This window comes from Urocitellus parryii, chromosome 6 (genome assembly GCF_045843805.1).
Source record: "Urocitellus parryii isolate mUroPar1 chromosome 6, mUroPar1.hap1, whole genome shotgun sequence".
NCBI lineage: Eukaryota > Metazoa > Chordata > Mammalia > Rodentia > Sciuridae > Urocitellus > Urocitellus parryii.
Genome location: NC_135536.1, coordinates 3,451,368 through 3,467,438, shown reverse-complemented (window position 1 = coordinate 3,467,438; position 16,071 = coordinate 3,451,368). Strand labels below are relative to the sequence as shown.

The 16,071-nt window shown below is 47.9% G+C and overlaps 1 protein-coding gene across 17 annotated transcripts in view; it reads left to right on the top strand.

Moving 5' to 3' along the window:
- The first annotated feature begins 6,753 nt into the window (after positions 1 to 6,753).
- Positions 6,754 to 16,071, top strand: part of Klc1 (kinesin light chain 1) — a 56,196-nt gene continuing 46,878 nt past the window's right edge. For all 17 annotated transcript variants that reach the window (XM_026405478.2, XM_026405476.2, XM_026405477.2 and 14 more), the window contains exon 1: positions 6,754 to 6,931. The gene's annotated coding sequence lies outside the window, so the exon portion shown is untranslated. The remainder of the gene's footprint in view (positions 6,932 to 16,071) is intronic.

The following is a 16,071-nucleotide window of genomic DNA, read 5'->3' as shown; positions in this document are numbered from 1 at the left end:
GAACGGACCGCCTGAGGACAGGGGTGCTGCCTAGGGAACAGGACTCCTGGACTCAGAGATAGAGGCAGCCCTGCTGCGTTTCCTGTTTCCATCCTGCACAGCCTGTCCCCAAGGTGGGTCCCCCTAGGCCTAAGACCGACTGTAGAGATGGCTCTAGGGTGGCCTGTGACCTGAGGACCAAGGGAAGCCTGGGAAATTTCTTTTTTCTTTTTTTTTTGGGGGGGGGCATACCAGGGATTGAACTCAGGGGTCCTTGACCACTGAGTCACATTCCCCAGCCCTATTTTGTATTTGATTTAGAGATAGGGTCTCACTGAGTTGCTTAGTGCCTCGCTGTTGCTGAAGCTAGCTTTGAACTTGCGATCCTCCTGCCTCAGCCTCCTGAGCCACTGGGATTACAGCGAATTTCTTTCTTTCTTTCTTTTTTTTTTTTTTTTAATTACTTTAAAAAGTTTTCCTTGGTGCTGGCAATGCTCCCCCGCTGAGCTACAAACAGCCCCTGAAGTTCCAGTGTTTAAAGCTTGGTCTCCAGGGTGATGCTGTAGGGAGGTGGTGGAGTCTTTGAGAGGTGGTTGGGGGCATGCCCTTAAAGGGGATTGTGAGGGCTAGGGTTGTGGCTCAGTGATAGAGCACACGCCTAGCACGGGTGAGGCACTGGGTTCGGTCCTCAACATCACATAAAGATAAATAAATAAAGGTATTATGTCCATCTGCAACTAAAAAAAAATTTAAAAGGTGAGATTGTGGAACCCTAATCTCTTCCTCTCTTTCTTTTTTGCTTCCTGATTATGAGGTGAGTGGCTTTGCTGTGCCATGTGTTACTGCCATGATGTACCACCACAGGCCCCCAAAACTGGGTCCACCAATAAAACCTGCAAAATTTTTGGTTCTCGGCGGACACAACATCTTTGTTGGTATGTGGTGCTGAGGATCGAACCAGGGTCGCACGCACGCCAGGCGAGCGCGCTACCGCTTGAGCCACATCCCCAGCCCCGAAACCTGCAAAATTGTGAGCCAAAATAAACCTCCTTTCTTTTAAGTTGTCATCTCAAGCATTTAGTTATAGTGATGAGAAGATGGCTGACAGAGGAAGAGGATTTGGGAACCAACCAGGGATGTCAGGTGGGTGAGGAAGCTCCTGGGCCTGCCTGGTGACAGCAGCAGACTGAAGGGACAGATACCCCCCTCTCTTGGAGATGTAGCACCTAGGGGAGTAGAGAAGAGGGCAGGAGGAGAGGAGTGGGGTAACTGGGGAACTGTGCTGGCCACCCTATGCTCCGCCCTGACCTCTGCTGTGTTTCTTTAGGGCTGAGCTGTGTCCCCCCAAATCTATTTATTGAAATCCTATCTCCATGACTCAGAACATGATCATACTTGGAATAGTTACACTACAGATGAAATTGATTGAGATGAGGTCATACTGGAGGAGGGGGGCTTCTCATCTGCAGGCTCTGAACTGTGGTGGAAATGTCCCATTGCTTGGTAGGGTTTCCAATACACAGATGAATGTTTTCTCAAAACTCTTCAAATCACTGTGCATGTGTCAAAACCTACAGAATTCACAATACAATGTGCAGTACAGAGTGAGCTTCAGGTCAACTCTGGAGCTTGGTTAATGTATCAGTATGGATCTATCAATTTTAACAAACCCACTACACTAGTAGTGTGATAATGGGAAGGGGAAGTATGGGGGAACTCTTTGTACTTTTTGCTCAAATTTTCTGTGAAAGTGTGAATGGCTCTATGGCTGGGATTGGTGTAGTTTAGTGATAGAGCCCTTGCCTAGCACATGCAAGGCCTTGGGTTTAATTCCCAGCATCACAAAAAATAAAAAACAATAAAATGGCTTTAAAAAAGAAACTAACCGGGTGTGACAGCACACACCTGTAATCCCAGCCATATGGGAAGCTTTAGCAGGAGGATTGTCAGTTTGAGGCCAACTTGGGAAATGCAGCAAGATCCTTTCTCAAAATTAAAGGACTGGGATGTAGCTCAATGATAGAGCACTTGCCTAGCATTCATGAGGCCTGGGTTCCATTCCAAATGCTGAAAGGAGAGAAAAAAAAAAAAGCTCTTCAGTTTCTGAAATAAAGGCACATATAATGTAAAACAAAATTCTTTGAATGACATCCTTAAGATGTGTGTATTCCACATATGTAAATGTTCTCTGAAATTACAAATATTGAACTTAAGGATATGAACTTAAGGATATGAATTGCTGAAGAAATTAGGGGTGAAGTGTACTGATGTTTGTTTGCAAATTAATTTGAAATGCACATGTAAAGGAAGAGCTGATGGACACAGATAGGAAGAGAGACCCTTGATAAGCAAATAGGGCAAAATGGTAGACTCTCTGTGATGAGTAAGTGGGGGTTTGCTGCACACATTTCAATGCTTCTGTCCATGTGTATTATGGTAACATGTCACAGAGAATGCTGATGCAGAATCTCAGTTCCCAGGACCTGGGCCCAGCACCAGCTCCAGTGTTTGTCTATTATGGTGTTTGTCAAGCCATGTTGGAACTGTTGGGATCACCTTGACTCCTGACTCTCTCCCAGCTTTTAGCAGGGCCCTTTCTAGATACCCACATATAGTGGTCAAGTTTCCATGCCAGAGGCACACAAGGCTCAGCACTTCCCAAGCACATCTCATGATTCAGAAGCGAAGTAGGATAAATATTCTCCTGGCCACTTGAAGGGTGAGCCTTCCAGCACCCAGCTCAGGTCCAGAGACATATTTGGGTTCAGTAAGTGTGAGGTGACTCTACAAATGTGCATGCAGCCAGGACCACCTTTGTGTGGCAGAGAAGTCCTTCCTGTCCACCTTTATGCATCTGTCCTCATTTATAGACCTCTGTGCTCAGGGTATGTGGCTGGGCATGTACCCTCTTTCTTTTCTTTTCTTTCTTTCTTTCTTTTTTTTTTTTTTTTTTTTTTTATACTGGGAATTGAATCCAGGGTACATAACCACTGAGTTACAATCCCAGTCCTTTTTATTTTTTATTTTGAGACAGGATCTTGCTAAGTTGCTTAAGGCCTCAGTTGCTGAGGCTGGCTTTGAACTCATGATCCTCCTGCCTCAGCCTCCCAAGCTGCTGGGATTACAGGTGTGTGCCACTGCACCTGGTTTGCGCAGCCATCCTTTTTGTTTTTTTCTTCTTCTTTTCTTTGCATTTAGTCATATCATGACTAAGCTACATCCCAGCCCTGGGCAGCGGCCCTCTTGAGGTGTACAGTCTGCCCAGCATGTGAGTGTGCATTCAAGGCATGACTGCAGGGACCTGGGCTCTAGTACACTGAAGAACCCAGCTGCCACCAACCTGGGCTTCAAAACATGGAGGAATGGCCATGGTGGCCTGCCAGCATCTGGAGAATCTCAGGCCCCATTCCCTCAGAAGACCTGGGCTCTCCATCGGGACCCAGGCTTCACCCCCAGCCTTCCAGAGGAACAGGTTGGGGCAGGGACAGTGAGGGTCGGTGGGAGCCCCTTCCTCATCCATGTGCTGCTACTGATTTTTGCTTTGTTCTGAAGGAAGCCGTCCCTGGAGCTTTGTGTTGGGCAACTCTAGCTCTGTGAAGAAAAAAAAAATGTGGAAACCACACAAGTTCCATTTTTAGAATTGAAGCCTGAGACCAGAAAGGGTGTGACCTGCTGGCAGCAAGGCAGGACTGAGCCCAGATTAGCCAAGGTCCGGATGCCAAGCCGGCACACCCTGTGATTCGTCCTCATCCCCAAGCCTCCTGCTAGGCCAGGAGGGGCCATGGAAGGGGAAGGTGGAGAAACAGGCAGGACAGAGGTGGCAGTGCCCACCACACAGACTGCCTTTGTCAAATGGGAGAGTAATTTCAAGGAGCAAGGGGACAGCTTGCTTCTCTCTCTGTCTGCTGGAGGAACCCTTACTCCTGCTTTGTGGGGTGGGTGCAGGGCCAGGGTCCCTTGCTGCTTCCTTAGGGCACAGCCTTTTCTGCAAACCTCCAGTCATTTGCTTGCCCCAGAGATGATCAGAGGTACCAACATCTGCATAAATAAGGGTTTAGGCTTCGTCCTGGTAACCTCCAGTTTTTGTCCTCAGGGCCCTGTTCCTCCAGGCTTACTGGGAGGGGCGGATTAATGGGTTTGCTGCCTTGCAGTAGCCCTGCTGAGCTCCCACTGGGCACCAACTTCTTGGCCCTTCGGGTACCTGCATGGGAAGCATGGAGGGTTTTTGTCTTCATTCTGAAATGTGGATGCCTCCAGAGGACAACAAGCAAATGCTGGAACTTGCAGTCCCCTGCAGCATCTGTAAAATGGGGACAGTGGGCCATGCATTGTGGCACATGCCTGCAATCCTAGTGGTTTGGGAGGCTGAGGCAGGAGGATCACGAGTTCAAAGCTAGCCTCAGCAACAGTGAGGCACTAAGCAAATCAGTGAGATGCTGTTTCTAAACCAAATACAAAATAGGGCTGAGGATGTGGCTCAGTAGTCCAGTGCCCCTGAGTTCAATCCCCAGTGCCAAAAAAAAAAAAAAAAACAAAAAACCCAAACCCCAAAAAACAAAAAATGGGGATGGTGGTGTGTTGCCCTGCTGAGTTGCTGTGAGGGTCAAAGCACAGGTAGGTGGTTCAGTGAGTGGGGTGCTCCTCATCTCAGAGAGGGACCCCAGTTGAGGATGAGTTGGAAACTCATGCGCTTCAGCCCCCTGCTGGGCAGACATCCTGAGAGGCTCCATTAGAACTGCTGGATATTCAGGAGAGTAGAGCAGAATGTCCATGTCTTTTGGTCCTAGACAGTACTTGGGGAGGGAAGGGGGGACTTCAGACATTAATGGCTCCAAGGACTGGCAGGACTCTTGAGGACCACCACAGAACTCAGGGACTCAAAAGGATCTTTCATGTCTATTTCATCAGAGGAGGCTGAGCCAGGCAAAGAAGACCTGGAGAAGGGACTGTCTGATCTTCCCGTCTTACATTTGCCTTCATAGCCTCTGTGTAGTCTGTGGCAGGAGCTGGGCAGGGCTTGGGGTTGATGAGGACACAGGTGCTTCCTGTTCTACTGCCTGTAGGCTGAAGGGGAGGCGGTCCTGTAAACTGACCACAGTACACTTCAGGGGAAGGGACAGGTAGGAACTCAGAGGAAGGATTGTTCAGGCTGGCATGGGCAGGGAAGGCTTCTTGAAAGAAATGACTCTTGGCTGAGTCCTAGAGTACCTGGGGGAACATTCTAGACAGAGAGGACACCACCGTAGGGGTGAGATGTTGGGGAAGGGCAGGGTGAACTCAGGGACAGGTGAGGGTGTCCAGGGGACAGGGGAACAGAAGTTGAAAGCATTAGGTTTTGTGGGCCCTGTAGACCAAGCTAAGGAGTTTGGACTTGGTGCTAAGAGCAGCATGGCAGGACTGGTGTATGTGTTGGATGACTTGGCCTCTTCTTCTTCCCCAACACTCCAGGCTCTTCCTGCCCAAAGACGTGCTGGAGTGCTCTATGCCGGCCTTGTGGGGGCTTCTTCCTATCCTCTGGGTCTCAGATCTCAGAAAGGTCAGTTATTTCCCTCTCTTTACCACTGGTCTCTCCCCACTAGAACTGAACTCCTGGAGAGCAGGGATTTTATCTGCCTGGTTCATCAGTGCATCCTGTTCTTCTTCCCAGAAGGACCACAGAAAATGAACAGACACTGGTTGAGGGGACAGAGGAACAAGAAAAATAAAATGGTGGCAATGGGGATAGAAGGAAAGGAATGTCAAAGAGATAGAGTCTTGGCTACCCATACAGAGTGCAATCAGAGAGAAGAAATGTCATCAAGGGATCTTGCTGGGGTGACAGGAAGCAATGGGCCCAGAGGCCCAGAAAAATAAAGGGCTCCTATTCAGCTGGCTCTTCTCTTTCCAGGGGAACTTGGCCATGAACCGGTGGATGCTTTGCAGGTGCCATTTATGGCGACTATTGTGCATTGTCCAACCGGCCCTATGGCAATGGTTGAGGAGCAGGTGACATCTAACCTGCAGCTTATCTGGAATCACGGAGGGCAGTGTGGAGAGGGTTTGATACAGGCCCTATCTATGCCTTTCCCTGCTCGGATCCGAGCTTGTCTGCTACCCATAGGAGCTACCACCCTTGTTCGCCCATCTTTGCATTTATAAAACAGACCAAAGTAACGGGGCTCCCTGGGAAAACCCAGGTGCCTCTGTCTCCTTATTGCTGCAGGCGTAACTGCAGGATGACCAGGGCTGCAGGCGCTGCTGGTACTATCTAGGAGGGCAGCAGTTCCCACGGCGGGGCGGGGGCTGGTACCTGCACCCCTCCGGGTGAAAAGCGCCTGGAAGGTTTTCCAGCTCCGGCAGGCTAGCAGAGCCTTGCCGCTGACTCAGCCCTCCAGCCGGCTGCTGAGTCAGGCCTGCAGCTGGGGTGCCTGCGGCAGTGGGAGCGCTGGGGCTTCCTGGCCAGTGGGCACGCCCTGCAGGCCGGGCGGGGGCCGAGCGCTCGGCCAGGCCCCGAGCCTCCTCCCTTCCCTTAGGAGGCGCGGACCGAGTGCCGGGCGACCACCGGAGCTCGACCCCTAGCGTCTCAAGGCCCCGGGCAGGGTCTCGCGGAAGACTGGCGTCGTTGCGGACTCGCAGGCTTGGCTCCCCAGCAGGAGCCGAGCGCGCCGCCCCGCGCAACCCGCCGGGACCAGCCGCCGCCCAGCCCCGCACGCGCCTCAGTTTCCCCGGCCGCGCCCCGCCCGGCGGCGCGAGGGCGGGTGACGTCACGGCGCGCGGCATTGTGGGCGGGCGGCGCCGGGACGCCATTTTCGGCGGCGGAGCGGGCGCTGGGAGTGTACGGGGTTCGCGGGCCGGCGGCCAGGGATGCAGCGGGACGGCCGCGGAGGCGCTCCTCGCTGGTGACCGCGGCGCCGCATCTCGGGCGGCCGCTCCCAGCCGACAGCGCGAGCGAGCGCGGCCCTCCGAACGGACGGTGAGTGCGCGGCACGGACACGGGCCCGGCCCTGCCCACCGCGGCCCTGGAGGCCCGCTCCCGTCCCTTCCTCACCGCGTCCCTCCGGCCTCGGTCCCGTGACCTCGTCACCCGCGCCCCTCCAGGCTCGGGTACCTGTCCCCTTCTTGTCCGCGCCCCTCTGGCCTCAGGTCCCGTCACCTCGTCACCCGTGCCCTTCCAGGCTCGGGTCCATGTCCCCTCCTCGTCCGCGCCCCTACGGCCTTGGGTCCCTGTCCCCTCCTCCTCCGCGTCCTTCCTGCCGCGGGTTCCAGTTCCCTCCTCGTCCGCACCCTTCTGGGCGCGGGTCCCTGTCCCCTCTCCGCCCGCGTCGGTGCAGACTCGGGTGCCTGTCCATCTTCATTCGCTCCGGTCAGGGCTCGGTTTCTGCCTGACCCCTCCCCATTCGCGTGCCTCAGGTCCCTCTCCCCTCTCCATCCGTGTTCCTCGGGACTGGGGTTCCCTGCGGGCGCTGCCGCGACAGCTGTGGGCCAGGAGCCGGGCGGCTGGACTGTGGCTGCCGGGGCAGGCGGCGAGGGGCGTCGGGCTGCTTTGTCCATGGTTCCCTTCCTGCCGTCCACGCCTTTCCGCGGCACCGCCCTGGGCGACACTGTCATCCGCGCTGTCAGGCGGGCCTTTTCTTTCACTGACCGGGTTCAGAACGTCCCGGGCCATCGTGGCTTCTGAACGTGCAGCAGCCCCAGTCCTGGAGTGCTTTTCTGTGTCGCACGTGGCGTTCCCTTTTCCTTAAAACATTAAAGCATAAAAAAAATAAAATTAACGCGTAATGGAGTGGTTGGTTTTATAACAAGGGTTTTAGACCATTCCAGGTCTATTGTGTTAGAATTATTTCAACCTGCTATTTTATTTAAATGTGTTAATAATATGCATATTAAGTGACAACAAGGAGCACCTGCGAAAATGGTATCTTTAAAAAGTGTGAGAACAAAGTATTTGAGATATACCCTTTAAAACTACTGTGTAAAAGGCCGGTTGCATCTTTGATTCTTTTTGTTAAATTCCAAGGCTGTTTGTTTGTTTTTCCCCTGGCAGCATGACTAAGCCTTTGATCAGAATCAACTCTGAATACATTGTAATAGGTCAGTGAAAAACCCATTAGGAAATTGGTACGACCTTAAGTCTTCTTAATCATATTACAGCTAAGGATTTACTTCTTTGGTGGACTGATTGTAAGCTTCAGTTATGGTGGGACATTTGACTCATTGCTGTTTCTTAAACATTTGTAAGGGTAAAGTGGTACTAAATATTTAAACTTTCACATTATATGTGTGAAGACAGGCACTCTGCAAACCATCAAAGAATGCAACATCATCTTGCAGTTGAGCCTGGCAGCCCTGTGATGGTCCCCATTGGTGTGAGACTGGGCGGTAGCTTCACTGCAGCTCCTGTTACTCTCCTGTCTTGGCAGTGTCTCCTGAAAGCACAGCGCATGAGAAGAGTATAAAGGATGGAGATTTTCTTTAGCAAGGAGGGAGGAAACTTTCCTGGGGAGAGGGACATAGTATCCTAAGTATTTCACAATTAGCACTTACTTTAGTTATCTAAATGTTTTCATTTTTTTTAAATGGATAGCATGACTTTATTTGTTTCATTTTATGTGGTGCTCAGGATCGAACCCAGGGCCGCACACACGCTAGGCAAGTGCCCTACCACTGAGCTGCTGCCCCAGCCCCATGTTTTCATTTTTAAAAAGATACATTCTTAAGCATGTTCATCATGTTGGGAAAAGGTGTATAACTTTCTAAAAGGTATAAAGAATTTTGAAATGTGAAGGTTTAAACAGAAAATGAGAAATAGAAATTTGAAAGTTGAGTTAATGTAGGATTAATTTTCCCCCCCTGATACTGGGGATTGAACCCAGGGACACTCTACCACTGAGCTATACCCCCAATTTAAAAAAAAAAAAAATTCTAAATTTCGAGGCAGGGTCTTTCTTTAGCAAGCTAGCTTTCTTTCTTCTCTCTCTCTTTCTCTCTATCACTGGTAATTAACCCATCGAACACTCTACTGCTGAGCTGTAACCCCAGTATTCCTCTTTTTTTTAAATATATTTTTAAATTGTAGTTGTAAATGGATCTTTTTTTTTTTTTTTTTTTTTAATGCGGTGCTGAGGATCGAACCCAGGACCTCACACAGGCAAGTGTGCTACCACCAAGCCACAACTCCAGCCCCAGTACTCCTCTTTTTTTCAAAAAATTTATTTCCAGACTGGGAATCACTACTAAGTTGCCAAGACTTGAACTTGCGGTCTGGAGCCGATAGGATTATAGGTGTGGTACCATGCTTGGCTAGGAGCTCAAATACTCCTGCCTCAGCCTTCTAAGTCACTGAGATTACAGGAGTGGGCCACTACACGTAGCTAAGATTAGTTCTTAGTAGATGAGTGAAATATCAGAAACCAAGATTTTATGTTACAAAGACAGGATTATTAAAAGCCTGAGCAATAGGACCTGGTGAGTTTTAAAAATTTTTTTATTTAAATTTTTTTTCTCTTAGTTGTAGTTGGACACAATACCTTTATTTTATTTATTTATTAAAAAATCTTTTTGTTTTGTTTTGTTTTTTGTAGTTGTAGATGGACAGCACACCTTTATTTTATTTGTTTATTTTTATATGGTGCTGAGGATCGAACATGTTCTAGGCAAGCGCTCTGCCACTGAGCTACAGCCCCAGCCCTTATTTATTTATTTTTATGTGATGCTGAGGATCAAACCCAGCACCTTGCACATGCTAGGCGAGTGCTCTACCACTGAACCACAACCTCAGCGCCCCCTGGTAAGTTTTTGACAGGTTACAGGGAAGGCATGGCTTTAAATGACTTGAGAATGTCCTGAATGTCAGGCACTGCTAAGTGGCCAGAGATTTGGAGAAGAAAGCTGACAGTCAATCTGGCAGGGCAGAGCCATAGAGGTTAGAGACAGTTGATAGGCAGCTATTCCTCAGAGACACTAGAAGGAAAGTGTCAATTATCAGGGTGGCCTGGAGCTATGGGCTGAGTGGAGGAAACAGGCCCAAGGGCAGTCTGCTGTGGAGGACCTGTGGAGGACCTCAGAGGCTGCTCTTCTCCTGGGGCTGCAAGGAGGATTGGAGGACTAAGGAGCTAGGTGGCATTTAGAATGGACAGGGCCTGGGTCTGTGGCTTAACGTGTGAGGCAGGTGGTGTGGCTGGGGCTGGTGGCTGGGATGAGCAAGTGAGGCAGCTATTCACCTGAAGTGAGGCCTTGAGTCTGGAATTAGGGCAGTGGCAGGAGGTGCAGAGGAGCAGTTTCATCCAGGGAAATGATTTAGGGTACTGTGGGCTGCCTTGGTGCCGGGGAGAGGCTGCAGGTCGAGGTAGAGGGATGGCAAGGACGCCCCATCCTTGTATCAGAGCAGGCCTGTGCAAGCACCAGTGGGCCATGTCACTTCTCTGCTAAGATTCTCAACAGTGCCCTCTTGGACCTGGTATTGTCTGGCCTCCCTCTGGCCACTCTGGCCCCACTCAGGTACCATACCATACCCAGCTGTGGAGTTTTGAGCAACATGCACCACTCTGTAGTCTCTGCTTTGCCTGACTTTTCTTCTCCTCCTCACTACCTAAATGCTGCATTGTTTTGCTCTATTGTTTTCTTGTTTTGTTTACTGTCTTGTGCAGTCCTCATCTCAGGAAGGGGCAGGGCTTGGCACCCAGTAGGCACTTCATAGGTGTTTGCTGAAGGAATGCATCTACAATGACTTCTTCATCTCTAACTTGGTGACTCATTGGTTGGTGACACCCATCACAATAGGGAAAGTGAGAGGAGGACAAGATTGTCTGACTTCTGGATATGATAAATCTGGGGTGCTTGTGGGCAGCTGGACATGCAGTTCTGGAATTAGACAAGGGTTGAGGCTGGTGGTCTAGATTACTCCATGTTGAGGGCCAGGTAAAGTGACCTTCTGGTATATAGACAGTGAAACAGCCCTAAGGAGAAGAACACTTTGGGACACTGGGGAAAGAGGTCACCATTCAGTAGCTGAGAGGTCGAGGAGGAGTAGGACTGAAAACATCTGTTGGGTCTGGCCTCTAGACAAGTTACCAGCAATCTTCCAGGTTTCCCTGGAAGTAGGAGCCCAAGCCAGAGCCCTATGTCCTAACCAGGGTATCCTTATGTCTTTCCACCCAGGTAGCAAACTCGTGACTCAGAAATGAATTATTGTTTGTTTTGGTTTTAACATATGTTTGGAGGCAGATGAAAGCATTTTGGATCTGTATTTTTTAAATATTCTTGATGTGCTATCCACACTTATACAAAATGGATAAATGAATGGATAAATGAATACAACAAAATTTTTTTTCCCCTACTACTGGGGATTGAGCCCAGGAATATCCTACCATTCAGCTATACCTCCAGCCCTGTTTTAAATTTTACTTTGGGACAGGGTTTCACCAAGTTGACCAGGCTGACCTGGAACTTGCTATCCTCCTGCCTTGGCCTACTGACTTGCTGGGGTTACAGGTGTGTGCCACCACATCTGGCAGCAAAACCAACATTTTAGGCAGAGCTGCGCACGTGGATAAAGTAGAAGTCACTTCCTTGGTTCTAAAATATCCCAGTTAGCTCAGCTGAGATTGTGGGCTGTTCTTGACTTCCACTGCACATCATGGGTGTTTGTGTCCAGGCACCTCTGGAGATCACTGCACTACTATCACTAAAATGTCACAGTGATGCCAGCACTGTTCCAGTAAGATCAGAGCTGTGTCTACCTCCATCTTCCTGGTGAGGAGTGGGAGGTGAGAGGGCATGTTAGTGCTGCGAGGTTAGGATGCTAACCCATGCATCTGCTTCCACAGTCAAGCTTGGAAGCACCTTGCAGTACTTGAAGCTTCACCCTCAAGTGAATCCTGTAATTGTCTTTATCAGGGAAAGCTTTGCCTCCACTTTCACTTTTTTTTTTTTTTTAAAGAGTTACATTTTAACCACTTATACATGCACTGTTTAATAGTGTTAAAGATCTTTGCATGTTTGCAGCCTCTCTGCAACTCAGTTTAATCTCATGGCACTGAGATTCTGAGTCCACTAAACACTAGGCTTCCTCCCTCCAGCTGCCTGGTAACCACCTTTCTGCTTCTGTTTCTGTGGTTCTGGCTGCCTAGATAAATGCATGGAGTCCTACAGTAATTGCCCTTCTGCAACCAGAGTGTTTCACTCCTCATAGGGTTTACAAGGTTCATCCATAACTTTGGTCCTTTTAACTGAAACGTCATAAAGTCCTAAGGACTTTTGGTATGCTTTTCATATTAATTTCCCATGGGAACCCTGCTCAGTTCTCACGTGCTAGTTGTGTGTCCTTGCTGTTCTCTTCCGGAGCTAGGGTACTCTGCTGAGCTCTTGAGTTGTGACGGAATTCACTAATTTTGGTGGTAGGACCAGGGAACTCCTTTCTTTGCTGAATGGCTGTCAGCAGGGAACTGCTCTTGGTCCTAGAGCTGCTGTCCCTGCTCCCTGGCCGCCTCCATTCTTCAAAGCCATCAGTGGAGATGCTTCCTATTCTGAATTCCTCTCCAACTTTTTGAGTGTCTGCCTTCCTGCCTCTGACCACTAGAGCCACTCTTAAAGGGCTCACGTGATTAGGTCAGGCCTGCCTAGATAATCTCCCTGTCTTAAGGTCATCTGTAAAGTCTCTTTATAGAGGTTCCTAACCCAGTGCTTGATGGAGTGTGTGTAAGAGAATCTTGGGGAGAAGTGTCTTCTAAACAGTTTGTAACCATCTTCCATTTAACATCTGAGTAACTTCTGAAAAATACAGCATTAAATATTGAAAAACATTTTTTACAAATTTAAAATATAATTTATATATAGTAAAATGTCAACATTTTACATATACCAGTCAGTTGGTGATTAATTTGTATCAAGATACAGCCCAGAAATTTTTTTATGATTCTTTGTCAGCCACCAGGCATTCCCCCTCCAAGTAGCACCCACTGGATTCTATCACCATAGGTTAGTTTTCCTACGCTCCAGTTTAAAATACATAAGGCTATATATTATATGTTTTCCCATCCAGCCCCTTACCTCCCTCCTTCTCTCCCCTTCTTTTTCATGGTACTGTGATTGAACCCGGGATATGGCTCTACCACTGAGCCACATCCCCAGCCCTTTTTATTTTTTGTCTTGAGACAGGGTCTCACTAAGATGCTGAGGGCCTCACTAAGTTACCTAGGTTGGCTTTGATCTTGCAATGATACTGTCTTGGCCCCCTGAGTTGCTGGGATTACAGGCGTGGGCACCATATCTGGCTCCATGCAGCCTCTTTTTTTTTTTTAGCATACTATTTTTGAAATTCATTCATGTTGGGGCATGTGTCTCTGTGGTATTCCTTTCTACTCCTGAGTACTGTTCTATTGTTTGACTAGGCCATGATAGTTGTCTTGGTGTGCATCTGGGGGGCTATTCCTCTTTGTACAGACTGTGAAACATATATTTTAATTTATTTTGGGTAAATACCCAGGGATGCAATTGCTCCACGGTAGATGTATGATTAACTTTTAGAGATGCTTCCTATTTTCCGAAGTGGCTGTGTCTCCTTGTGCTCTATCCAGCTGTGTGTGGTTCTGGTGGTTTCCATCCTCTCCAGCATTTGATACCACCTGTCTGTCAAATCTTAGGTACTGGGGGCTGGGGATGTGGCTCAAGCGGTAGCGCGCTTGCCTGGCATGCGTGCGGCCCGGGTTCGATCCTCAGCACCACATACCAACAAAGATGTTGTGTCTGCGGAGAACTAAAAAATAAATATTAAAAAAATCTCTAAAAAAAAAAAAAAATCTTAGGTACTCTAGAGGTGTGTGGCAGGTCCTGATGGCGGCTTCTGTGTGTCTTGGCCTTTTGTAACCTGATTTTGTCAAGTGCCTACTCAAGGCTTTTGCTTCTCTAAAAAGCTGGGCTGGCTGAGTGGCACTGTCTGCATATTAGGATGCAGCATGAAGCCACGTCAGATGAGGCTGCCCACATTGGAGTTCTTCAGCTGCAAAATCACGACCAAAATAAATCTCTTAGGACTGGGGGTGTAGCTCAGCGGTAAAGCACAAGCCTAATGTTCTTGATGCACTGGGTTCAATCTCCATCACCACAGAGAAAATAGACAAAACATAGGACAAGATAAATCTCTGTAAAGTGAAAGAGAGAAAAATAAAAAATATAAATTGGGTTTTTAAAATATTGAGTATAGAAGTTCTTTACATATTTTGGATAGAGGTCCTTTGCCAGATACATGTGCTTTAAATATTTTTGCCCATTCTGTCACTTAACTAGTTGTGCCTTTTAATAAATCAATAGTTTTTTTTTTTTTTTTTTTTTTTTTTTTTGCTGGTACTGGGAATTGAACTGCTGAGCTATATGAGCTGTGAGTTGGCCTGGAACTTGTAATCCTCCTGCCTCAGCCACCCAAGTGGTTGGGATTAAACTCACTGTGTGCAGGAAGAAATATTTTTTCTTTGCCTGTTTTTTTTTTCTTTTTGGTACTAGAGATTGAACTCGGGGGTCCTTTTATCACTGAGCCACAGGGTCTCAAAATTACTAGTTGTTTAGAGTTTGCTAAATTGGTGAGGCTGGCCTCAAACTTAGATTCTCCTTCCTTCGCCTCCTGAGTTGCTGGGATTACATCACCGTGCCTGGTAAGAACTGCTTTTTAAAAACATTTTCTGGGGCTGGGGTTGTAGCTCAGTGTAGAGTGCTTGCCTAGCATGTGAGGCACTGGGTTCAATTCTCAGCACCACATAAAAATAAATAAAAACATAAAGGTATTGTGACCATTTATAACTAAAAATTTAAAAAAATCAAATAACTTCATAATTTCTTTTAGAACATGGAAAATAAAACATTTTGAGAAATGTTTTCTGTATTTTTCTTTAGAAAAGAAAATTATTCCATTCATTAGCACTTAAATGCATAAACTAGTTTTGTGGCATTAGGTTAATCTGCTGACATTTTTCCTGTTCAATCAAGAACTACTTTCCCTGCCTAGAATTAAAACTGCCCACACTAGTGTCTTCTTCCCAGATTCCTATGACACCCTGCTCTTCATCCTCTTAGTCATATAGTTAGTTGAAGCTGTTCATTCTTTCCTGCTTGCTCAACCAGGGACATTTTGATCATTAGGACTCACTCATTCGTGTTTTAGGAAGAAACATGTTCTATATTTTCATATAGTCCTTCTCCCTATAGAGTGTTGTGTTTAAAATTTGCTCCTAGGTGATGGACCTGTGGTCTAGCAGATCAGTGATCTTGCTTCAGGAGTCCCTTGACTTGCATAGGGGTCAGCACCTGACAGCTGGGCTAGAGATACAAACATCTTTTCACCCATGTGCAGCCACAGTTCTAGACAGTCCTCTGTGAATTTCTAAAAGAGCAAGTAAGCTCTTGCAGGGTTATGTGCACACCTTGAAACTGGTGGTGAGTCTGGGTTATTGCAGAGCTGGAGGGTCTAGCACAGAGGTGGCGGATTTCCAAACAACCCCCCTGGCTCTGTGAGCAGGCTCAGGGGAAGTGCCTCATTTTCCTGGTTCTGAAAGTCTGTCTACAACAAAATCCCCCAAAGGCAAACAAATGTTTTTTTTTTTTTTTTTTTTCCCTCTATACAGTAGTTCGAGGTGTTTCAGAATTGCTGCACGTATTGCTGTCTGTCTTTTGAATATGTTTTACTTTCTGTGGTTACTTGGCCATCATGGATACCTCTATTTGGTTCATTCTTGTGATTCAAGTTTGAAGAGGGGATAAAAGGGTTAGGTTAAGTTAGATTAGAGGAAAGGAGTAGCAGAGGACAAGTAAGAAACCATGAGTCAGAACACTTTCAGGTGTAGGGGCTCTTTTGGGAAGCTCTGGAGATGAGCTTCCTGCCTAGGAGGTAGTGCTGGAGGAGCCCTGCTCTCAGGCAGAATGTGTACATCCGTTTCCTTCCTGCTTCCCTTTCTCTGCTGAGGAAGGGACCTAGGGCCTGGCAGGTTAAGCAAGTGCTCTACCACTGTGCCACACCCCCAGCACTACAGTGATTCTTCATTGGGAAAGGGTAGGTCATGGGAAAATGGGTAGCTATATAGAACTTATTTATTGTTCTTTTTTTTTTTTTTGGTGTGTGTGCTGGGG